This window comes from Pieris napi, chromosome 23 (genome assembly GCF_905475465.1).
Source record: "Pieris napi chromosome 23, ilPieNapi1.2, whole genome shotgun sequence".
NCBI classification, from domain to species: Eukaryota; Metazoa; Arthropoda; class Insecta; order Lepidoptera; family Pieridae; genus Pieris; species Pieris napi.
In genome coordinates this window covers 2,697,819-2,710,810 of record NC_062256.1, presented here as the reverse complement: position 1 = coordinate 2,710,810, position 12,992 = coordinate 2,697,819, and the positions used below count along the sequence as shown (strand labels likewise).

Sequence of the window (12,992 nt, the reverse complement as noted above, 5' to 3'; positions counted from 1 at the left end):
AACTCTTTCAAGCAACTGCAAAAAACTAAAGGTATTCAGTTCTTCAGCCCGACTGCTTAGTATCAATTTATATGGATTAACAAAATGAGGCCACAGACTCGCGAACACATTATTTTGTGACTTTTAAACATGCAATCCGTAAACTAATTGCACATAATAATTGTGTGTATCGCGCCGTTCAAGTATTACATAAGCAGATTTACTGCAATTTATCCCCCCCCCCCCCTCTTCCTCTTGTCAGCAAAAGTAAGCAAAGCTCTCAAAAATAATAGTACATAAACGTATTAATTGGAGGAATCCTCAAAAATGCATTTTGTTGTCAAGCACAGACAATGTGTGGTTAATATGACGTGGTAAATAATTACTGTTGACGTAACCACCAAATAAGAAATTCAAAGACCACGGCCCCTATATGTGTATTTACTTAATTTCGCAGGGACATATATATTTTAAAATTAGTTTGCTATTCCATAACTGCAATAGCAGGGTTTTAACTAAATCTATCTCTTTTCATCACAGCGTTTACACAATTAGACAGAGAAAGACGAAACTGAGTTACGCATACAATGAAACTGATTTATTGTATTGAATAAATTCTTTTCAAATATATGAAGTATGTGATAAATGTTTGATTGATAACATTTCATTTAGTATCAACGCCCAACTTTTGTCCTTGAACTATCACTTCCGCGTCTTACATTAATAATTTTTCATAGACAAATAGAACTTTCTGTGCCTGGCACTGCAGTTGGACAAAAGACTAAAGAGTAGGACAGCATGAGCAATAACTCCAAGCTAAGCCTGAAATACAGTTTGTTCACGACATTTTCCATGAAAGCACGATCTATTAATTGCGCATCTTCTTTTTCTTCGTAATCTTCATTACTGAACGTCGCATCTATCTTGAAAAGCCATTAGCGATCGACTTGAAGCCTCCACACCACTCTATCCTCAGCTTCTCCAAGTGCATTAGGGATGTTGTGACCATCGGGCAATCGATCCCGACTCCTACCATTACCCACTTTTCGAAACCATTTGGTTCTCTCCTAGTTTCTCTATTCTTGGTTCTCTCTTAATTTCTCTCTTTTAGTTTTAAAAATCAACCATAAATAATAGAATAACATTCTAATATACTCTGTACGATTAGCTTTAGGTAGTCTAAGTCGTAACAGGCACTATCTCTTCCATTTATCGAAATGCTTGAACTTTTGACATAAGTGTTTACTTCGCACTTGAACAATATCGAATATTGTAATCTACCTTTCACTTTCCATTAGAAGTTAGGAATGTGCGCTGTCATGCCATCAACAAACTGTCCTTCGTTACTTAAATACGTTTCTTTTAACTAAATTTAAATTTCGTGTACGATCTAGATATCCTAGGCATCCCATCATGACATTAGTCCCTCCGAAGAACGTGTTTTGGCCAAAACTCACCGATATCCAGATTGAGCTATGTGATAAACAAGCTACGGCTGGATATCCAAAGTTGCTTTCACACTTTGATATCAAGAACTGGGTTTCTTAGTACCGATGGGATATGTGCGACGGCGAAGACCTAGGTTATTTGCGATACCAAGGGCAAGAACCAGTCTGTTGCACAGATCCCCGTTATCAAAGACGTTGCGCCTACTGAATGCTGTCTCCGACACTATCGACATATTTATATTTTCGCAGAGTGAATTCACAGTAGCGATATTGTGTATATTATGTGTTTAATATCATATATGTACCTACATTATTATATTTTATTTAATGTTTCTCGACATTATCGTATTGGCATAGTCTGTAAGGAATGTATGTATTTCTGTAATAAATAAATAAATAATAATAAATTTTCCAAAGTTTTAATAGTTCTCTGTATTTTTCCTTTCGTGTTTGTTGTTTTGTCTTTTGCTTGTCGTATTAAATCTTGTATTTTATTTTTCTTATGTACCAATGTATCAGTGTGCCGAGCGTTGGCAAGATTTGTTTGCTTTATATATGTCACCGTAAAATTGTAAACACCGTTAGATTGTAATCTATCTCGCGAGATTATAAACTGTCGAAAGATTGTGAACCTCAACGAACTGCTTACAATTTAACGTATTATTGACAGGTGTAAAAAATAAAAATAGAGTTGTCTAGCGTGCCATAGAGTTTTGTCCATAGTAATGGTGAGTGAAATTAAAACTAAAAAGATTGTTCATTCTTATTCTTCTCTTACTATAAAGGTAACTTTGGTCACAGAAAGAAAATCCTATTTGGGCATAGATGATGTAGGTACGTTTTATTACTACTACAAACATTTATATTATAAAAACATATATTCTTACCACCTTTAGTATGAAAATATGGTCGACAGCCACAGAACATTATCGACATTTTATCGTTCGTAAGGAGTAAACTCCAATCGTGCGTCGTAGCTGACACACACACACTTTTTTTTTATAACAACAGGCAAACGGTCAGGTTCACCTGATGTTGTTACCGCCGCCCATGAACACTCACTCTGCCAATAGGCTCTGCTTTCCCGGCCTTTTATGAAGTGGTACGCTCTTAGACGGTCTCATAAGACTCGTCCAGCTTATGCCATTCAACTATGTTTTTCGATATTTCCATCCATTGCTTTGTCTGACCAGCGTTTTTTTGGTCTATTCACCGTTTACCGCTTCGGTCCGGCGATCTCGCCATGTTTTTATCCGTCCATTTTTTGTCTGAATATTTTGCCCAATACAATGTTAGTTTAAGAGTGTGGCACTAGGCCACTTCCGATATTTATTTCGTAATCCTACAGCAAACAATTACACAAATATAGCCAGAGATGGAATACATAATACAAAAGGAAACAAACAATAAAAATTATTCAATAAATTTAACTAAGTGGTACCTAATTTGGGTGTGTTGTGTGATGGTGTAAAAGTGAGGGTAAGTACGTGAAGGTGTGTATGTGGGGTATGCTCATGATGCAGGTGATTTTGCGTAATGAATATTCTTAATACTCCTTTGACCCAATTTCCGCGATAGCTTAAACAAGTCAAGGCTTAAATATTGGTCGTTGTATGTCCGGGCTGCGCGATACAAAACTGAGTTTTTTACATAGTGTTGATGCGAGGAATATAATAGCTTCTATTTTTATACACTTTTTTGGCATGCTTTTTAAGCTTTTATTTTTAAGCTATAGGTCCCCGTCTGATGGACTTTCAGAGACCATTATTTCAGACTTGTCACAAGTTCTAGTAGCTTTTGTGTCCAGTTTGTGTTTCCACCACGCCAACTTTTTTCTATTTAGGATGATGTATAGAATAAATATAAACTTTTCAACTTTCATACAGCTACGTTAAATAAAACTGAGTGTTTTAATACAATGATACCAAAACTTTGCGTCTAGAAAACCTAATTTTAAACAACCTTTGTTCTCAGTAAAATTACTAAAATCGTATAAAAATTCCCAACAATTGGAAAATATGGTCAACCTACATACACAAACAGGTTCTAGAACAAGTGCCATTTATGGGTATTATAGAACATATATTGATATTCATACTCAGTGCAGAATATCAAGCCAAAAGTTCGATTCCTGGCAAAGTATTTAGACCCTAAAGGGTTTACAAGTCCTCTAGGGAGCGTTCAAGTTACGTAACGAATTTTGGGGAGGGGGGTCTTTTTGTAAAACGTTACGATGCGGGATGGGGATTCAATTACTCGTTATTGTTAATATTATATTCGAATTTCCAGTACTTTACACCACATAATGGTAACTTTTAGGTATAAAGAGTCACTAAATGGTCACGAAACATTTTACTATACTTGGGTACAGAAAAACGTTACGCGTTACATGGAGGGGGGTCAGTAATCTCCAAAAATTGCGTGACGTAATACTTGAACGCTCCCCTACCTGGTTTTGGAATATGATTTAGACTTCCTTCCATTTCAGAGGTATGGATCGGAAAGGCTCGGAAAAATGAGACTAGAGTCTGCTAGTAGATTCTTAGTAGACCTGAAATGCCATCTAAGCCTGCTGCTTTTAATGACAGGAAGGTGTTTATAGCCCATGTTACTTGGTGATTTTGTCAGCTCAGACTGGCATGGTGACTCTTTCTCCATATGACCATGATTACTCGTTGGCATACATGAGTTACCAGTAAAATGTTTTAATTCTTAAATATGCTTAAAAGGAGTTTTAAGAATATCCGCTAAACCTGCATCATCACACCCCAATTAAGTTACCTTAGTTAAATGTATATATATCTATATATATTTCATCTTTGGCTATACTTTTAGTAGCTGTTATATATATATAATTTAAGTTCGCTATATAAGTACGAAATAAATACTTTTAACTGTCAATTTCAGTGCTTTCACAAGTCTAATAATAGATAAAACAAGTACGAGTAACACAGATTACTCAACGTATATATATTATACTAGTATTACTGTCTGTAGTATGGCCATAGATACTTTTAGTTAAAAAGAAAATGATTTGAATTTAGAATCTGTCGTACATTTCGATTTTAAAATTTGGCGCCAATTAACAAAAGACTATCGGTCGTATTATAAAAGTTTGTTTATATTTGAAGCCTAGTATAAGTTAATAACGGATAACCTAGCGTTATTAATACCGTCTTCATATGAATTGTGTAGGTACACAATTAGATTTCTTTTATGTTGCAGTAAACGCGATTTGCAATTCAATTACATTACCAACATACAATCTGCATGTTTATCGTGCTTATAAAGAACAGAATCAGTAGAACAAATTTGTTTATTTATATTTAAAAATATATGTTTTTACATTTAAAATGAATAATAGTTAAAAAAAACTAGAACACACGCTTTATATAGAAAACTAAACTAAAAAACAAAAAATAAATTTTAATAAATATTAATTAAGAATAATGTAAATAGGCGCTCTGTGCCATATTTTTCGTCTATCGAGCAACCCACGCTTTTTCACAATAATACCAGTATTTTTGTTCATTACCATTTTCAGCCTAAATTAGGAATTATTTACATTATTCTTAATTAATATTTAATAAAATTTATTTTCTGTTTTTTAGTTTAGTTTTCTATATATATATAGCGTGTGTTCTAGTTTTTTTAAACTATTATTTATTTTTTATTTTTTTCATTTTTTTTTTCGGATTATTGCATTGTCATCGATCTTTGACAGGTGCGCAAAGTTTGAATAAAATCTGTCCGTTTAAAGTGGGTCAAAATCGAGTCCGAACGAGTCGGTTACATACATACATACAGGTGAAGCTAATATAAAGCGTATAAAAATGTTTTAACCTTGCCCTAAAAGTGGCGTGACTTCGGTTTGTCAAAAATTTATTTTTGCATATTTTTCTTAATATTGACTCTGTATTTTACCCTGTAGCCAGGCGTGTGACGGAAAATAAAACTAAGACTCAATCATCTTTGGTCTTCCACATTGGCCATTGACGTTAAAATATTACCATAGCTAGAATTAATCAATCAGTCGCCTCTTCACAACCAGAGAATAAATAACAATTTGATTATATCAGCGGAGAGCGCACTGGGAAAGGCACAGATTATAATACTTTCTCGTGTTGGCGTTGTCTATGGTATTGCACTTATAGATAATAATATAATAGAGTTTGTTTTTTTTACTCTTAGTAAGTACATCTACATCTAATGTAATAAAAGCCTTTTTATGCTATGGAATTAATGGTGATACAGGTCAACAACCCCGATGCCAACTATAATGGCGTTTTTTTTTTGGATGGATTCTCGCTCTCCCTTAAGGGCCTTTATAGCTTAGCTCGGGCTGTTTTGGCGAGTTGAGCCCTGCGATTCTGTAACTCACTTTTCGAACTCACACAGCGGTTTTCGCATCGGCGGTCGCTCTCAAATCAGTCGTGAAGCAGTATATGATTTGGCATTTTGATAAACAATAAACTACAAGCTCCCACCTTTTCAGAATGCCAAAACATAAAATGACTGCTTCACGACTGATTTGAGAGCGACCGCCGATGCGAAAACCGCTGTGTGAGTTCGAAAAGTGAGTTACAGAATCGCAGGGCAACTTTTCCACGACTAGCGCAAAGGCGTCTCCTGCGTGACTCGAACCTCAGCTTGGGGAAGGGACAAGCTCACTGGAGTGAGCGAAGAACGAAGTTAAATTACGTCATTAACGTTGTATACTATTATTGGAGTATTTATTTTAAGTATGCATTTTTAGCGTCAAGTTTTTACAAGGATAATTCAAACACCAACGCAAACACATAATTGTCTTGACGTCAATTCTAACACAGGAAAACTTGCGATCGAAACAATTTGCACTTATATCTACTTCCCTATAAAATCACCACATGTACTTTATATTACAAAACCTATGAAATTATCTTTATATTTTTTTTTATAAAACGGTGCATTTACTTGTCAAAGTGATACCACTGCCCATGGACACACAAACTCATTTATTCATATAGGTAAACAAATACACTTATGAACGCCAGAAAAGAAGTTAAATTAATTCTAAATTTACATTTACTAGTTCACAAGTCAAGAGCGTAGAGCGGGCAAGAAGAACTGGCAAGAAACTTACCGCCACTATTTTTAATCGCTATGTTTTGAGCCATACAAATTGTTTAAACTGGAGCAAATCAATCTAAAGGATTAGGATCATTTAAATATACACTATATACATAAATCATCATTTAAATATATACACTCTCAAAGCCAGACTGCTCGTTAGTGCGTTGCCGGCCTTTAAGGAATTGGTCAACTATTTTCAGCCTTCCCAATCTTCCTTTAATTTGGGTGTCACGGGGGGTAGCATTATGCATTTCCCCACGTTAATGGATATCCAAGTGGATATCCATTAACGTGTGTATAAGTATACAAGGTCTGCATAAGTCATAACAAATCCACGAGTATTTATATCAAATTAATCAAAATTAACAATTTTGCAAAAAATGGCTTCAAGCTGTGATTTTGGCAAGGGGTACGATATTAGGGTTTTACATTTGTAACTTTATGGAAAAAATATATCGGTTTTATATCAATCAAAAAATAAAAACATTGCCACTTTACGCGTATTCATTTAAAATTATAAGTACATATACAGAGTACGCCGTTAAATTTCGACAGTTAAATTTCATTTAATATGGTCTTTGATTAACATAACCTTTACACATTTAAAGAACAAACTTTTTTTACCGGATTACAGTTATGTATTATTATAATAGTTGTAAATGTATAATAATACATAACTTTTATCCGGTAAAAAAGTGTTTTCTTTAAATTTCATTTAATTAAGTAAAATCGTCCTTAGAACGTGAATTTTGCAAAGGAGTTTATATTTAAACAATAATTCATACATATATTCACACCAATTTAATTAAAAACGTAAAAAAATCTTCTCTTTACTGCCGACTACATATTGATTGGTTTGTTTGTTAATTCATCAGAAATTAATGAAAACATTGCCAGAATTCACACGTATTTACGCTATTATTAGTATATTACGTCAATTAAATTTCATTTAATTAACTGAAAATGACCTTAGAATGTAAATTTCCTTCGGTGTTTTTGTGCAAAAGAGTTTATATATAAAAAAAAGTATAAATTTAAATAAAACCTTTTTGAACGGATTTATAATCCAACGCGACACATTTACGTAACTGTCCCGCTGCTGCTGAAATGCACTCTACATGACGAAATATATAAAGAATGTATTAAGCCTATCCGTTACGTGTAGTACGCGTTGACCACAGACAATAAACATACATACCGAAGCTGTCATTCCCTATAAACAGTAGAGAATCTAGAAGATTCTGCCCTTATTAGCTACAATGCAAAAAAATATTGACGTCATCGAGTAACCGGTCTCGCTAAAGGAAAATCATATCATGATCAAGTATACCCATTTAATAAACCCAAATAACTCGTTTGACAAAGTACCACGAGTTTACTAATTCAACTTCTATAAGTTTAAATAAAAAGCGTGTCACAATAATGTGCGGCAATAATATTTTATTTGTCACGCGGTTTAACCATGTCAATACAGTTGTAGCATGTTATTCCAACACTATTGCAGGAACATGCACAACAAAGAAACAAAAATCTAATATATAAAATTCTCATGTCGCGGTGTTTGTAGTTAAACTCCTCCGAAACGGCTTGACCGATTCTCATGAAATTTTGTGTGCATATTGGGTATGTCTAAGAATCGGAAAACATCCCCCTAAATGTTAAGATAGTCCACCACTAAATTTATTTTTTTAATTTTTAGATAATTTTTTATTTTTTTATGATAGAGCATTAAAAAATACATACAGCCCCTTATTTTCACCCCTCTACAATCAAACCCTATTTTTTATTATAAATGATAAACATGGCAAAACGACGTTTGCCAGATCAGCTAGTAATATTATAAAAACATATACTGTGCAAACTCCATGTAACATCCTTCGAAGTAACGACAAACCCCTTAAGGCGTCGAAATCACACGGCTTTGGTTGGTTTAGCTTGTCTTCCATACAATGATACACTCTACATAGCATTACACCCACCCTCAATAACGATAACAACTAACACTAGAAAGTACTTTTTAAGTTGCTGAAATCAGTTAAAACTGCGGAGCTGTGTACGTTGTTTTGTCGCTTTATTGTCATAGCGAGAAATAAACTCGACTGTCGTACCGAACTTTCCAAGAAATCCGTTATTTTTTTTTACAAATTGGGTATACTTGCATGTGCTTTATCACGAAGTTGCATATGAATTAAATAAGTAAAAAAATACAACCTTACTACTGATACAGTACAAAAGTAACAGACAACGTAATAGCGTTCAAATACGAATTGTTTTTATGTAATTACTAACACTAGTCTGAAATAAACTTTCTTTTTCTAATACAGATTTTTCTTTCCATTAAACGGCAACTCTTTGTAACGTCAAAATAGGCGCAGTCCCTTGAATGTTATATAGAGTTTTTACACTGTATACGTAGTTTCCACTAGGTATGAAATAAATTAAATTTGTAACCGCCATTTAGCTCTAGTAATAGTCAAAATACAACATAATACCCAGCCATATAATTTAGATTAATAGTTTGTTTATTGGTTTATGATAATATTAATTAGTTTGGTTAATTACATTGACCTGGATACAACATTAATTTTAATTAATTCACTGCGTAGCTAATATCAATCTTCAACTACAATATTGATAACCATGGAATACAAACCTATTAAAACCTAAGCAGTCTTTGGGCTCTCTGGTCAACAATACCAGCGCTTATAAAATCTATCAAACAATAAAGATGCTGTTTTAACAATCTAAATGTGGTTATAATCTCTGGACTGGCAAAAAAACAATAGTTTATGTACTTATTTGTTATTGTTTTGGTATTATATTGATAGTGTGATAAATTAAAAACATGAAACTAATAACTTGTTTCAGAAAGTAGTATCTAAATTACCTTGTTATTACTACTAGATTATTGATAAAAAAAATATATTTGCCTGTTCATGTTTATTATTTCAGTTTATTTAACCACATGATCTTTTTGCACACTTTATGTTGTCATGTTAGATAACCAAAATAATTATCTTAAAATTTATAAGGAAATAACAGGTCTATATTGTTCATGTTTAATTTGTTAAATGTATACCCTACCTATATCTAAAGGCTATGACAATTTTCCTTGTTCGATAAATCTGTATGTTGGATACACAGTTAACATATAATTGGTATGGTAATTATAATAATGGTCTATGGTTATAAAATAATTTTAATATTTTAAGTTAGTTAATTTTCCGGTCCTTTATTTAATTTCTTAAAACTTCTTCTCTTCCAAATATTTTTCACCTATACCTGACCCTGTTTAGGACGACAGCACTGTGGATACTTTTTACACTGGCCGGGCAGTTGTCTATGAGTACCGGAACATAATTGTGTCTGTCATAAACCTGACTGCTATGAACTATCATGATTTTGAAATTAATTTACTTTATTATTCCTTTCAACGCTAATTTCTTCAGTGTTCTGTTTACATTGATTTTTATTTAGTAGCTGAAAAGTAGTTGCCTAAGATTGCCTATTAGAATAAGGCTGTCATTTAATCCAGTAACTATATATATATATAGGTATACATACCTATCTATGTTTATAATTAATGTGTAATGATTTTTATTAAACATGATTGTGTATATGTAACAATATATATTAGTGTAATAAACATACTAGAATATATTTATATTTATATTTATATAGTATGTAATAAACATACTAGAATATATTGGTTTTGACAGTAAATTCTTTGATGTCATACTTTAGTGATTCATTATCACCTGATAGTGAATATTTTAATATAAAATGTCTTTTGAAAACTAAAACAGTAATTTTTGGGTCAACTAACAAAGCCTCTCATTGTTTTATAGTTTTAAGGGTGAATAGTAAATTGTAATAATATAAAACACACAATAGATTGAGTTATATAGTAGTTATATTAAAGATTAAAAGTAAATTTGGTTTCTTAAATGTGGCAGAACTACAATATCTAAGTGAGTTAGTACTAAAATGTTTTTAAAAACTGCTTATTTACTACTAAAAAAACCTTGCTGAACTTTATCGCGTTTATTTGCGTTTTTGCAATGGTAGCAATTTGTGTTTACCATCATATTAAACATACATTTAAAAAAGATACCTAAACATCATGCAAGTAACATAATTTTTAGCATTAATGAATAAGGAAAATATTTACCCAGGTTTTCTCACGTCAATGCTGGCAAAAACACGATTCACAAAACTTTCACAAGTTAAACACAGTTCTATATTAACGTTGTTAATTTAATATTCACTCAAAAGTCGACTGATTTCATAAGGTGTCTATAGTCCTTGAAGCACCTAGCCGTTTCGCAGAAATCATATAACAAATGAATTATCTACTATGATAAAGCTTTTTTACCACTCTTATTGCCTAGAAATAACTTTCAACTTAGCAAAACTTCGAAATACAGAATTATGAACGGGGCAAGGCGCAAGCGCAGCTTTGCTATACTGACAGCTGACAATTGTCATAACAATTCTTTCAGTGAACTTGACAAATCCGGGTCGAAAATTGTGATGCCCTTTATTACAATATTTATTCGCCTATTATATTTATATATCGCCACAAAATATACACATAACAAAAATAGTGTTTTCAGTTTTAAATAAAATTAACAAAACTGTATTGAGTATAACAGTTTCTAATTTATTAATTCACCAATAGTTTACCAGTACAAAATGTTTACTATATAAAATTACCAGGCGTTAGGTTAAAAGTTTCGCTTATGGAAACAAAACATGGAAAGTCTTTGGCTGCGTTCATAATTTATTCATACGAATACGAACACAACAATACGATTAGGATTACATTGTCGTAATTAACACGTGGTAAATTGTGTTTAAATGTTGTTGAATGAAATATTAACATGACAGGCAAATATTTAACTATTTCAAAATAATAAAGGTTTCAAAACTTTCGCTGCCTTTCGCAAAAAACAGATGTCGCAGAAAGCAAACACTCACACACATGTTGTATTAAAATTTAAATGCAACCCTATATTATCTGGGTCTACTAATTTACTCGTTATCTATTTTATAAATGCTATGGGTCGTTTGTTTTATGCCAAATAAGGCTGGTAGCATAATCTAAAATTAAACAGTCCACATCATGTACAAATAACAGTCATGGGTCGCAGCCATGGCTGTCATGTGTTTTAAATTTTACTGTCATTGTAGATTTGCTATTAGCACATATTTGTGTAAATAAAGCTTAGTAGGTATTACTAAAATAAAACAAACCTCTTTTTATGACAAATATTTATTATGCGTATATAAAGCGTGTACAAACCTTAAGAGAAATAAGATGATATCTTATTTCTCTTAAGGTTTGTACACCTTGAATAAGCGTCGACTGATTCAATAATGCAATAAAATACGCATAACAAGTATGCTAATATAACTCAATACACTGTTGTTATGTGGTCCCCACTATATTATTAAACTTTCAACTGTTATTTTTTGCCTTGTATAAGTTTAACCATATGTTCATGTAGTGATAAGTTATAGTTAAGTACCTAATGACATTGTTTGTTCCCCTAATGTATCCCTACTCCTACCCAAACCTTTAAGTACCAAATCCCGATCCTTTCAAAGGCACTTCGATTCCATATTCGAACTCCAACGTTAGTTTTTGTAAACATAATTTTAAATAAAGTTTGTTAGTTTTAAAAACAAGTTTTAGTCACTGCCTCATAACAAATTTGGCGCAGTCGGTAGGATCTACTTGTGTAGTAAGACGAAGCAAACGTACAAAGGACTAGCATCGCCTAGTACGGTAGCCTTAGGCTTTTAATAGTTTTCGCCGATACTATGCTCTTGTGGTTCGTGTTACTGTGATAAGTGGCATTTTACTTGTGGCTCATTCTTTTCCTATATTTCCATATTTTGTGTGTTTTATATATATTATCCTGTATTACTATATCTTATATTTCATTTAATTACATTATTCATATTTAACTACACACGCATTCTACATTTTAATAATCATCATGTCATTAAAGACCGAAAGCATAATGAAGGCATCACCAGTTAATATTCAAACTCTTATAAATCTTATTCCTATATTCGACACAAACAATCACGATGAAATTTACGGTTACATTAGGTCCTGTGATACTGTGTTTAAACTGTCATCTCCGTTTGAACGGGAGACTTTGTTAACTTGTGCTCTAAATAATATTAAAGGCATCGCGGCCTCAGAAGTTCGGTGTAAAACTTACGAGACGTGGGATGAACTAAAGAGATTTCTTATTGAGAGATTCGCGAATACCAAGACGATTCAACATTTGAATTTAGAACTTCAATCGATTTTCCAGAGACATGATGAGTCCTTAACCCAATTTTATCATAGAGTAGATCTTTGTCGTTGCAAAATCTTAGAAAAACTACACTCAGAAATTTGCGATTCAACATTAGACGGACGTGTAGCAACCACCG

The 12,992-nt window shown here is 32.7% G+C and overlaps 1 protein-coding gene across 1 annotated transcript in view; it reads right to left on the bottom strand.

The window, feature by feature from the left end:
• LOC125061181 overlaps positions 1-10,997 on the bottom strand; it is a 43,485-nt gene extending 32,488 nt beyond the window's left edge. The window contains exon 1 of the mRNA XM_047666422.1: positions 10,711-10,997. The gene's annotated coding sequence lies outside the window, so the exon portion shown is untranslated. The remainder of the gene's footprint in view (positions 1-10,710) is intronic.
• Positions 10,998-12,992: the final 1,995 nt, after the last annotated feature.